This window comes from Monodon monoceros, unplaced genomic scaffold (genome assembly GCF_005190385.1).
Source record: "Monodon monoceros isolate NGI ecotype Baffin Bay Population unplaced genomic scaffold, NGI_Narwhal_1 Super_Scaffold_12, whole genome shotgun sequence".
Classification (NCBI taxonomy): domain Eukaryota; kingdom Metazoa; phylum Chordata; class Mammalia; order Artiodactyla; family Monodontidae; genus Monodon; species Monodon monoceros.
Window position 1 is genome coordinate 14,739,117 of NW_021703768.1, and position 8,834 is coordinate 14,747,950.

The 8,834-nt window shown below is 42.8% G+C and overlaps 1 pseudogene; it reads left to right on the forward strand.

Annotated features, from left to right (window-relative positions):
- Positions 1 to 536: 536 nt before the first annotated feature.
- LOC114893212 lies at positions 537 to 827 on the forward strand (annotated as a pseudogene).
- The last annotated feature ends 8,007 nt before the right edge of the window (positions 828 to 8,834 follow it).

The window sequence follows — 8,834 nt, forward strand, 5'->3', positions numbered from 1 at the left end:
GAATTATTTTCAGTATTGTGACATGATCATGAAACCAGAGGCGCCTGGGATCAACATCAGGGTTACCTCCCGTTTAATTCTCTCTTAAGAGCACGCGTTCTTTGGTACAATATCAGGCAGACCAACCACCATGTGGTGTCTCTCCCTCTGTCTCTCCAAATTAGATAATCCATAGAAGTTCTTGGTGCATGTTCGGTGTCTACACTAAAAGTTTTCTTAACTGTACGCAGTAGTTTATTTCAAACCCAACTGAAACCAAGAGCATGTCTGTCTAACCACCCATTCCAGCAGTTTCCCATGTCTGATCATGCAAGTCTGGTTTCTGTTCTGCAGTTCTGAACTTCCCTTGCTGTGGGCACTCACATAAGAACAAACTGGCTTTGTCTGTTTCTTCCACATTTTAATGAACATAGAAGAGAATCCTGATGGCGATATTTATGGTTCTAGCTTTAGGACACTTCATTTTCTTAAACAGCTAAATAAGAAATTAAGGCGCACTCTTTCAGCCATCTTGGGCCCTGTGGAGGACTTCTAAAATGACAAATATGTCTGGACGGCTGTGGTCCAAGGCCATTTTTGCTGGCTATAAGTGGGGTCTACGGAACCAGGGGGAGCACACAGCTCTCCTGCAAATTGAAGGTGTATATGCTCGAGATGAAACCAAATTCTATCTAGGCAAGAGATGTGCTTACGTGTACAAAGCAAAGAACACAGTAATTCCTGGTGGAAAACCTAACAAAACCAGAGTGATCTGCGGAAAGGTAGCTCGCGCTCATGGAAACAGTGGCACGGTTTGTGCCGAATTCTGGAGCAACCTTCCTGCTTAGGCCACTGGACACAGAACCCGTGTGATGTTGTACACTTCAAGGATTTAAGCTTATTGAAAAGTAAATAAATAAAAGTGTGGGGTGAAGAAAAGACAAGAAGGCACAGCCTGCAGCAGACATGCCCCCATGCCCTGCCCTCCCCACCCCTTCCAATGGATTGCACTTCTGTGCTGGTGGCACCTGAATAAGGAGGAAGGGATTCTGCAAGGCCACTCACCAAACGCTCCTTGGCACTGCCTGCCAGGGGATCTTGCCTGAACTTGACCCTCCCCTACCTGTGCCCAGGGCCCTGATGGGCTGGAGGGCTGCCTTCCCCAGCTGACCCACGGGATTCCGTCCCGGGCAGAGGGCAGCGGTACTCACAGGTTAGGGCCATGGAGAGGCAGGCTGAGTGGGGCCCAGGGGCCCAGGAGAACTGCTTCTGGGGAGGCAGGAGGGAAACCTGTTGGAAGGTGGATCTGCACCTGCTTCCGAGCCCATGGTGCATACTTCCTCGTCCCTTAGGCTCCGCTTACGCGGCACGCATTCGATTGAATTAAAACTGAAGAATTTCACGGCGGCAATTGCAGGAATCCCCAAGCAAGAGGTCTTGCTGTGTGGGAGTTCCTGTGTGACTGTTCCGGCCGCAGCCCGGCCCCTCACCACCCCAGCAGCTAGCTGATTCTCAGCTGCGAGGAGCTGCTTTCTTCCTTTCTCAGAGCTATCCATCTAGCAGCAAGAATTCTGGAGCCCAGTAGCGAAAAGGGGTCGGGAGGTCTAACTGTCCACGTAAAGTGTCCAGCGTTTCACTTAATGCCCTTGTTTTCAGCGTCCCCATCCTCAGCCGGGAATTCCCGAGCCTGGATTTCCTGTTTCAGATTCTTCATAGACGAATTCTCAAGTCTTCTGCCAGGTAAAAAGAGCTGGAATCAGGACGGAACGGGAAGGGGATGTGCAGAGGAGGATGGTAACTGCTTATAAATACTTGGAGACAATCTGTCGTCTTCAACCCCACGCTGAACACCCCATTTTTGGAGGCCTATGGTGTTTTCCATTTCCAAAAATGTCCATTTCTGGACTTCTGGGATAAAACTTGACTTGGCTTTGCCTCTCCAATTTTTATTTCAATTTCGTCTGCATTGCTAATTCAGTTACCACTCGCTGGTTTCCTTTCCAGCTTCCAAAATTATGTTGGTATTCTCTTTACTTCTATTCTTTTTATCCTATGAGCTTTTTTTCCTTTTCAAAAGCTCTCTAATTATCTTAATGAGGTTTTGCAAGGGCAGAATTGTTTGTACATTTGTAATCAAATCTACACGTTTAACTGAAAGTCTCTCCTTTTTATTTCCTTCCCCATTTTAAAACAGAAGTTCTCTTTCTCTTTTCTCCTCTTCCCCGATGGTTGTATACAGGGGATGCTGGTGGTGATTATATTTACAATTTAGGCTAAGAACGCAGGAGCCTGAGAAGTGTGACCTCAAATATGGACATGTTGACACTGTATTGTCTGGAAAAGGGGTGCTTGGCTGCTGGATGACCCAGCAATAGCACACACCAGGTACCTAATTCCTAAATGCAGAGGAGCTTGAAGTGCTTCTCTAGAAACTGCATGTATCATGATGGTGAGGCCCCAGCAGCAGCATCTGTGCCGTGGATTCCCCTGGCTCTGGACAATGGACCCAAGTTGGACCAACTGGACGATCTCCCCTCGGAGTTTGGACTTTGATCCCAGATGAGAGAATTAGGAGTTATCAGTAATTGAGGCAAATAAATGGCAGCACTCCGGAGGGAAGACCCCCCCATTCCACTGCAGAGGCCCTCAGAGCTACCATGGTCCTCATACATCAAGAGGTCCAGTGGGTCAGCTCTTATTTGTGTTCCATGAGACACCACCTTACACCACACACATCCTATGCGTTCTTCCTTTTTTGTTGTTTTTTGGGTTTTTTGCTTAGGCTGGCTCTTGGTTATTTTAATTTCACTCAAAATAACCTAGAAGAGTGAAAAGCACTCTTAAAGATGCTGCAGTCAGTTGCCATGAAGCATTAGGGTTCTGAGCTACTGTTGCAAGAACCAATTATGTCCATCTCTTCCAACCTCATGTCAGTGACCTCACATGGGTAGTTGGGTCAGCCGCGGTGGGAGTATTTACAGCACAAGAACTGGTAAATGCTACAATTCAGGGACTTGGGGTTCCCTCCCCTCTCCCCAGGAGAGCTGGTGTTTAAACATCTAACAACACACCACCGATTGTAATCCTAGGTGTAAATTTCCCTGGCCCTCAGTTTGCCCATCCCTAAAGTGGGTATAACACGTCTGCTTCTCCATCTTCTCAGAGATGTTAAGATTTAACCAAGGTAAAAAAGAAATTTTTTTAAAACTATTCCAATATTCAGTAACTTTTGACAATATAAATTAAAGAATTTAATTTAAATTGAATAATAAATTTTAACTAATAGCATTGATTATTAGTGACATGTCAAGGAGAAAATACTTTCTGAGAGCAGGACATAGACTGGACATATACAATCATGACTGGCTTATTCATAACTTGAGGAAATAAAGATAATAAAATAATACTCAAACATATTATGAAAATAAGTGAGTAAATTCTCCACCCATTTTCTTTAGCAAGCTACGACAACCACCAATCACAATCATAGAAGGAGAAAGCTAAGTTTGCTTAGTTTTACTGCCTTTTACCACCCTCCCTCATCTTTTACATAGTAGGAAATTCAAAGAAATTTCCTCTGAAAGATTAAAACAATCATCTAGTCTGAAGGTGAAAAAAATCAACTGTCAGTATAACATTATTATTTTATATCTGTACATGAATATATTTTACAAAGTGAATCTATATCCCTTATCTTATTCATTTCTATGAACATCTATTTTTGAGTTCCAATACAACTCTCACCTTGCCTTTTTTCCTTTTCTTACTATAAAATAGAGGTTCTCAGATAAAATATGGTCTGAATTTCAATTTCAAGTACAGAGTAAGGATGCACAGCTTCTACCTTTAGAGCCATGTCTTGGGCTTTGTGCTGTGCTCTGAACACTTGAACTAACATCAGCTCTGGGTCCCTCATTGAAAACAGATGTCATATCAAGACGTTGTGGATATTTATCATTGCGAAAAAACATGCATAAGGTAAGCAATTCAGATAACATTAGAAAATGACCGCAAAACAGAAAACAGGTGTTCTTGTTATTTATAGGGTGCTTTTGAGAACATAAAGGAAGGGACAGCCTTTGTCCACTGGGACTGCGGTTGAAGGACACAATAGGAAATAGACCAAATAAGTCAGAAACATGAGTCCAGAGGAAGGTGAGCTTTACGGATGAGATGTTACTGACGTTCTGTCTCATTTCTCTTCTTCCCTGACCCACCTTGCGTGTTTTCTCCTCGAAGGGGGAGAATTTTACTAGGGGAGCAGATTCAAAAGATTTGATGAAACATAATTCTGAAAACAAATTTGCAAGGGAAGGATTTTGCTGAGAAAAGCCTAAGAGAAATATGTTATTCACACATAAGAAACAGCCTGAAAAATTTTATAGGGCAACGTGGAATATCAAGTTCTGGAGAAAATGATGAAAAGACTCTATATGGGCAAAGGAAGAATGAAATTTGACCAAAACAAGGGGAGGAAGGGATTCACAGGCAGTTATGATGTGTAACAGAGTATTATATGTTTATGTGCCAACAATTCAGAATTATAGAGCTCTCATGACCCACATTTGCACCTCTCTACCAGAATAAAAATTGCAAAGGGGGGCTTCCCTGGTTGTGTAATGGTTAAGAATCTGCCTGCCAGAAGCCATAGGCAAAAACTGACGTTCTTCAACTTTTGCGCTTAAAGGCGTTTTCCCCCATCCCCCTTTTCAGGTACCAAATAAGTGCTTGCCCACTAAGCCTCCTCCCAGGTCTTTTATCTTGAAACTTTATCTCTGATTTAGAATGTAAAACTTTGCCTCAGTAAAGGAATTTCAGGCATCATTGACCAGTCAAAGAAAGTTTTTTTGCCCAATCCCATGGAATCTATTACTTGTGTATTTTACATAATTTTAATTATCTTTTTGCCCTTGAGGCAGGCAAAAATATATAACTTGGCAATGCTGATAACTTATTAGGGTTGAATAAGTGAAATATTCAGGATGATGAAAGACTAAGCATGTTGCAAAACTGGATAATGTAATGGTTGTCGGCAAAGCCGAGGGCTGGCTATAGGAGATCTTCTCAACAAAAGAAAGGCGGGTCTCATTACCATTTACTGCAATTTTTTTTTTTTTTTTTTTGGTGCCGTATGTGGGCCTCTCACTGTTGTGGCCTCTCTCGTTGCAGAGCACAGGCTCCGGACGCGCAGGCTCAGCGGCCATGGCTTACAGGCCCAGCCGCTCCGCGGCACGTGGGATCCTCCCGGACCGGGGCACGAGCCCACGTCTCCTGCATCGGCAGGCGGACTCTCAACCACTGCGCCACCAGAGAAGCCCTGCAATACTTCTATGTGTTACTAGCTTACATAGCCCATGCTTTCTGTAATCATTCAGCTGTGAATGGAAGTTTGAACGATCCTTGTCAACCTCCATGAATACAACTGTGACAATTTCTTCCACCCTACATTTATTCACTCATATTTTTACTCAGCAACTACTCTGTGTCACACCATGTTCATACTGTTTGTATGAACAGAAACATTACCTGCTCTTGTGGATCTTACATCACAGGTAAAGCAGGAAAACAAGCAAACAAATACACACAAAAAAAATGTCAGATGGTGACAAAGTGCTCTTGAGAGCCCTGATGTGATGGATCAAGATGGTGACTCCTTTTTCTTTTTCTTGAACTATAATTTATTTACAATATTGTGTTAGTTTCAGGTGTACAGCAAAGAGATTCAGTTATGTATATAATCTTTTTCAGATTCTTTTCCATTATAGGTTATTACAAGATATTGAATATAGTTCCTTGTGCTATACAGTAAATCCTTATTGTTTACCCATTTTATACATAGTGGTGTGTATCTGTTAATCCCAAATTCCTAATTTGTCCCTTCCCCACCTTTCCCCTTCAGTAACCATAAGTCTGTTTCCTATGTCTGTGAGTCTATTTCTGTTTTGGAAATAAGTTCATTTGTATCATTTTTTTAGATTCCACATATATGTGATATCATATGATGTTTGTCTTTCTCTGTCAGGCTTACTTCACTTAGTAGGATAATCTTTAGGTCCATCCATGTTGCTGCAAATGGCAATATTTCATTCTTTTTTATGGTTGAGCAATATTCCATTGTGTGTGTGTGTGTATATATATATATATAATATATATATAATATATATATATCTTTTTTTTTTTTTTTTTTTTTTTTGCGTTATGTGGACCTCTCACTGTTGTGGCCTCTCCCGTTGCGGAGCACAGGCTCCGGACATGCAGGCTCAGCGGCCATGGCTCATGGGCCCAGCCGCTCTGCGGCATGTGGGATCTTCCCGGACCGGGGCACGAACCCGCGTCTCCTGCATCGGCAGGCGGACTCTCAACAACTGCGCCACCAGGGAAGCTCTATATCTCACATTTTACATTGTGTGACTGGAGGAGGTTTCTCTAAGAAGGCAATATTTAAATTAAGCAAGTATGCGTAGCAATAGGAAGCAGGCAAGGGAAGATCTGGGAGGAAGAACACTCCAGGCAGAGGAAATATGTGTCTTGGCATGGAAGGAGGCAGATGCGGCTGGAATGTGGTGGATGAGCAGGGAGGGTGTTAGGTGATAGTGGAAATGTAAGCTGGCAGCTCATAGAAAGTGGGCATCGTGAGCAGGAAAAGAGATTGGATTTCATCCTGATTACTACGGGAAGCCTTTGTAGGGTCTTAAGAAGGAAAGTGATGAGATGAGATTTAAACTTTTAAAAATCGCACTGGCCACTGTGCACAGGATGGTTCATAAGTCATCAAGAGTGAAAGCAGAGAAACAAATTAAAAAACTGTCACAAGAGCTTACGTGAAAGCTGTCAATGGCTTAGATGAGGTCAAGAAGAATAGAAACAGCAAGAAGTTGTCAGATCCAGGACACATCCTAGAAAGACCCTCAGTGAGAGCTGCTGATGAATTGGATGGGAACGTGTGGAGGGAAAGAAACAAATCACGAGTTTTCTGCAGTGGGCTGCCAGCAATCCTTGGCATTCCTTGGCTTGTAGCAGCGTCACTGTACTTGCTGCCTCCATCTTCACAAGGCTGCCTTTACTCTCTGTGTATCTGTGTCTCCCTCTCCTAATGATGGCACCACTCATGGGACTTAGGGCCCACCCGAGTCCAGTATGACCTCATCTTAACTTGATTCCACCTGCAAGAACCCTATTTCCTCTGGATGGACAAGAATTTTAGGGGACACTACACAACCCACTACAGTAGCCGGGGTTCTGCACGGTCCTCCTCAAGGGACTGCTCTCTCTTAAGTAAACAGTCAGGGAGCACAGGCTCAGGCAAGGGTGTCACCCAGGCTCATGAGGCTAAGAACTACCTCATTGTCTTCTGAAGCCTGGCCTTGCAATGAGGTGGTAAAGAGTGTTAAGTACATGGAGACTCTACCTCTTAGCCCTGGAGGAAGAGTACGGTTGTGACTGGAGCATTAGCAACAGGTGAGTAGTAACACATGTACAGCAGATTATATCTCAACTTTGGAGGTGATGGGAAGCATCAACAGGTGTTATGGCTTGAATTACATCCCCCCAAATTCATATGTTGAGGCCTTAACCTCCAGTGTGAGATTTGGAGATTGGGCCTTTAGGGAAGTTATTAAGGTTAAATGAGGCCATAAGTGTGGGGCCCTAATCCACTAGAATTGGTGTCCTTATAAGAAGAGGGAGAGACACCAGGGATCTCTCTCCACACACATACAGAGGAAATGCCATGTGAGGTCACAGAGAGAAGGTGGCCAACTACAAATCAGGGAGAGAGCTCTCACCAGAAACTAACCCTGATAGAACTTGGTTCTAGGACTTCCAGCCTCCAGAACTGGGAGTAAATAAATGTCTGTTGTTTAAGCCACCAAGTCTGTAGTATTTTGTTATGGCAGCTCAGCCAACTAGGACAGCAAGTCTTCATTTCAGGTATGATAAATAGGAGTCAAATGCCCCACAGACATCAGGGGGAGGTGAGGGAAGATATGGTCTATCCTAGAGAAACACATCTCAAATCTTCATGACAGAGTTTCTGATTTGATTATAAAGAATTTTATTAAACAAATATTTATTGCATGCTTATTATGTACAAGTCACTAGTTGCATCATCAAATTTCAGACACCTGTCAAGACCTAGTGTATATTAGTGGACCTTGGTCTGAACCCAAAGAGAGTGTGGCTTTGTTCAGTCACTGTGTCCCTCATTATTCTTCTGAAGTAAATGGCAATAACATTCACCTCTGGTATCATGATTTTAAAGAGGTGAAAACAAGACCTGTGCTGTGAAAGTAATGCGATATTAACTATTTCTTGGTATTGGAGAAAGATTTTTAAATCTAGTTACCATATTCTGTCCACTATAGACATTGTTCCTATGTCATCTCTAGCAACAAGATCTAAAATTATTTCATCCTTTTCCTTAGGTTTTCTACTTCTTACTTCATGCTCTAGTCCAAGCTGTTTTCCATTTGATTACTGCATGGGGAATTATTTTGACCCTTGATAACAAGTTTAGAAGCTTCTTGCAATCCAGTTTCACATTATATTCACTCCAAGCTCTTCCTGGATGGGCTCCCTGAAAGAGCATACAAACGGAAACCAAGGGGTCACTTTGAAGGTTTGGTCTGGTTTAACATCTTTGTTGGCAACTGAGAAGAATGTGAAAACACCACAGTAATGGAATCTGATTCTAAATTGGGAGTTGCTGCAATGACAGAGGAATAAATTGAGGAGAAAACCACAGAGTAACTGAAATTCAACTTAGCAAGTTACAATCTAATATATCTGAGGACTGAAAAAGAATTCACAACATGAACTGTCAATGGATGAGTGAAGTCAGTCAAATATTAATGTCC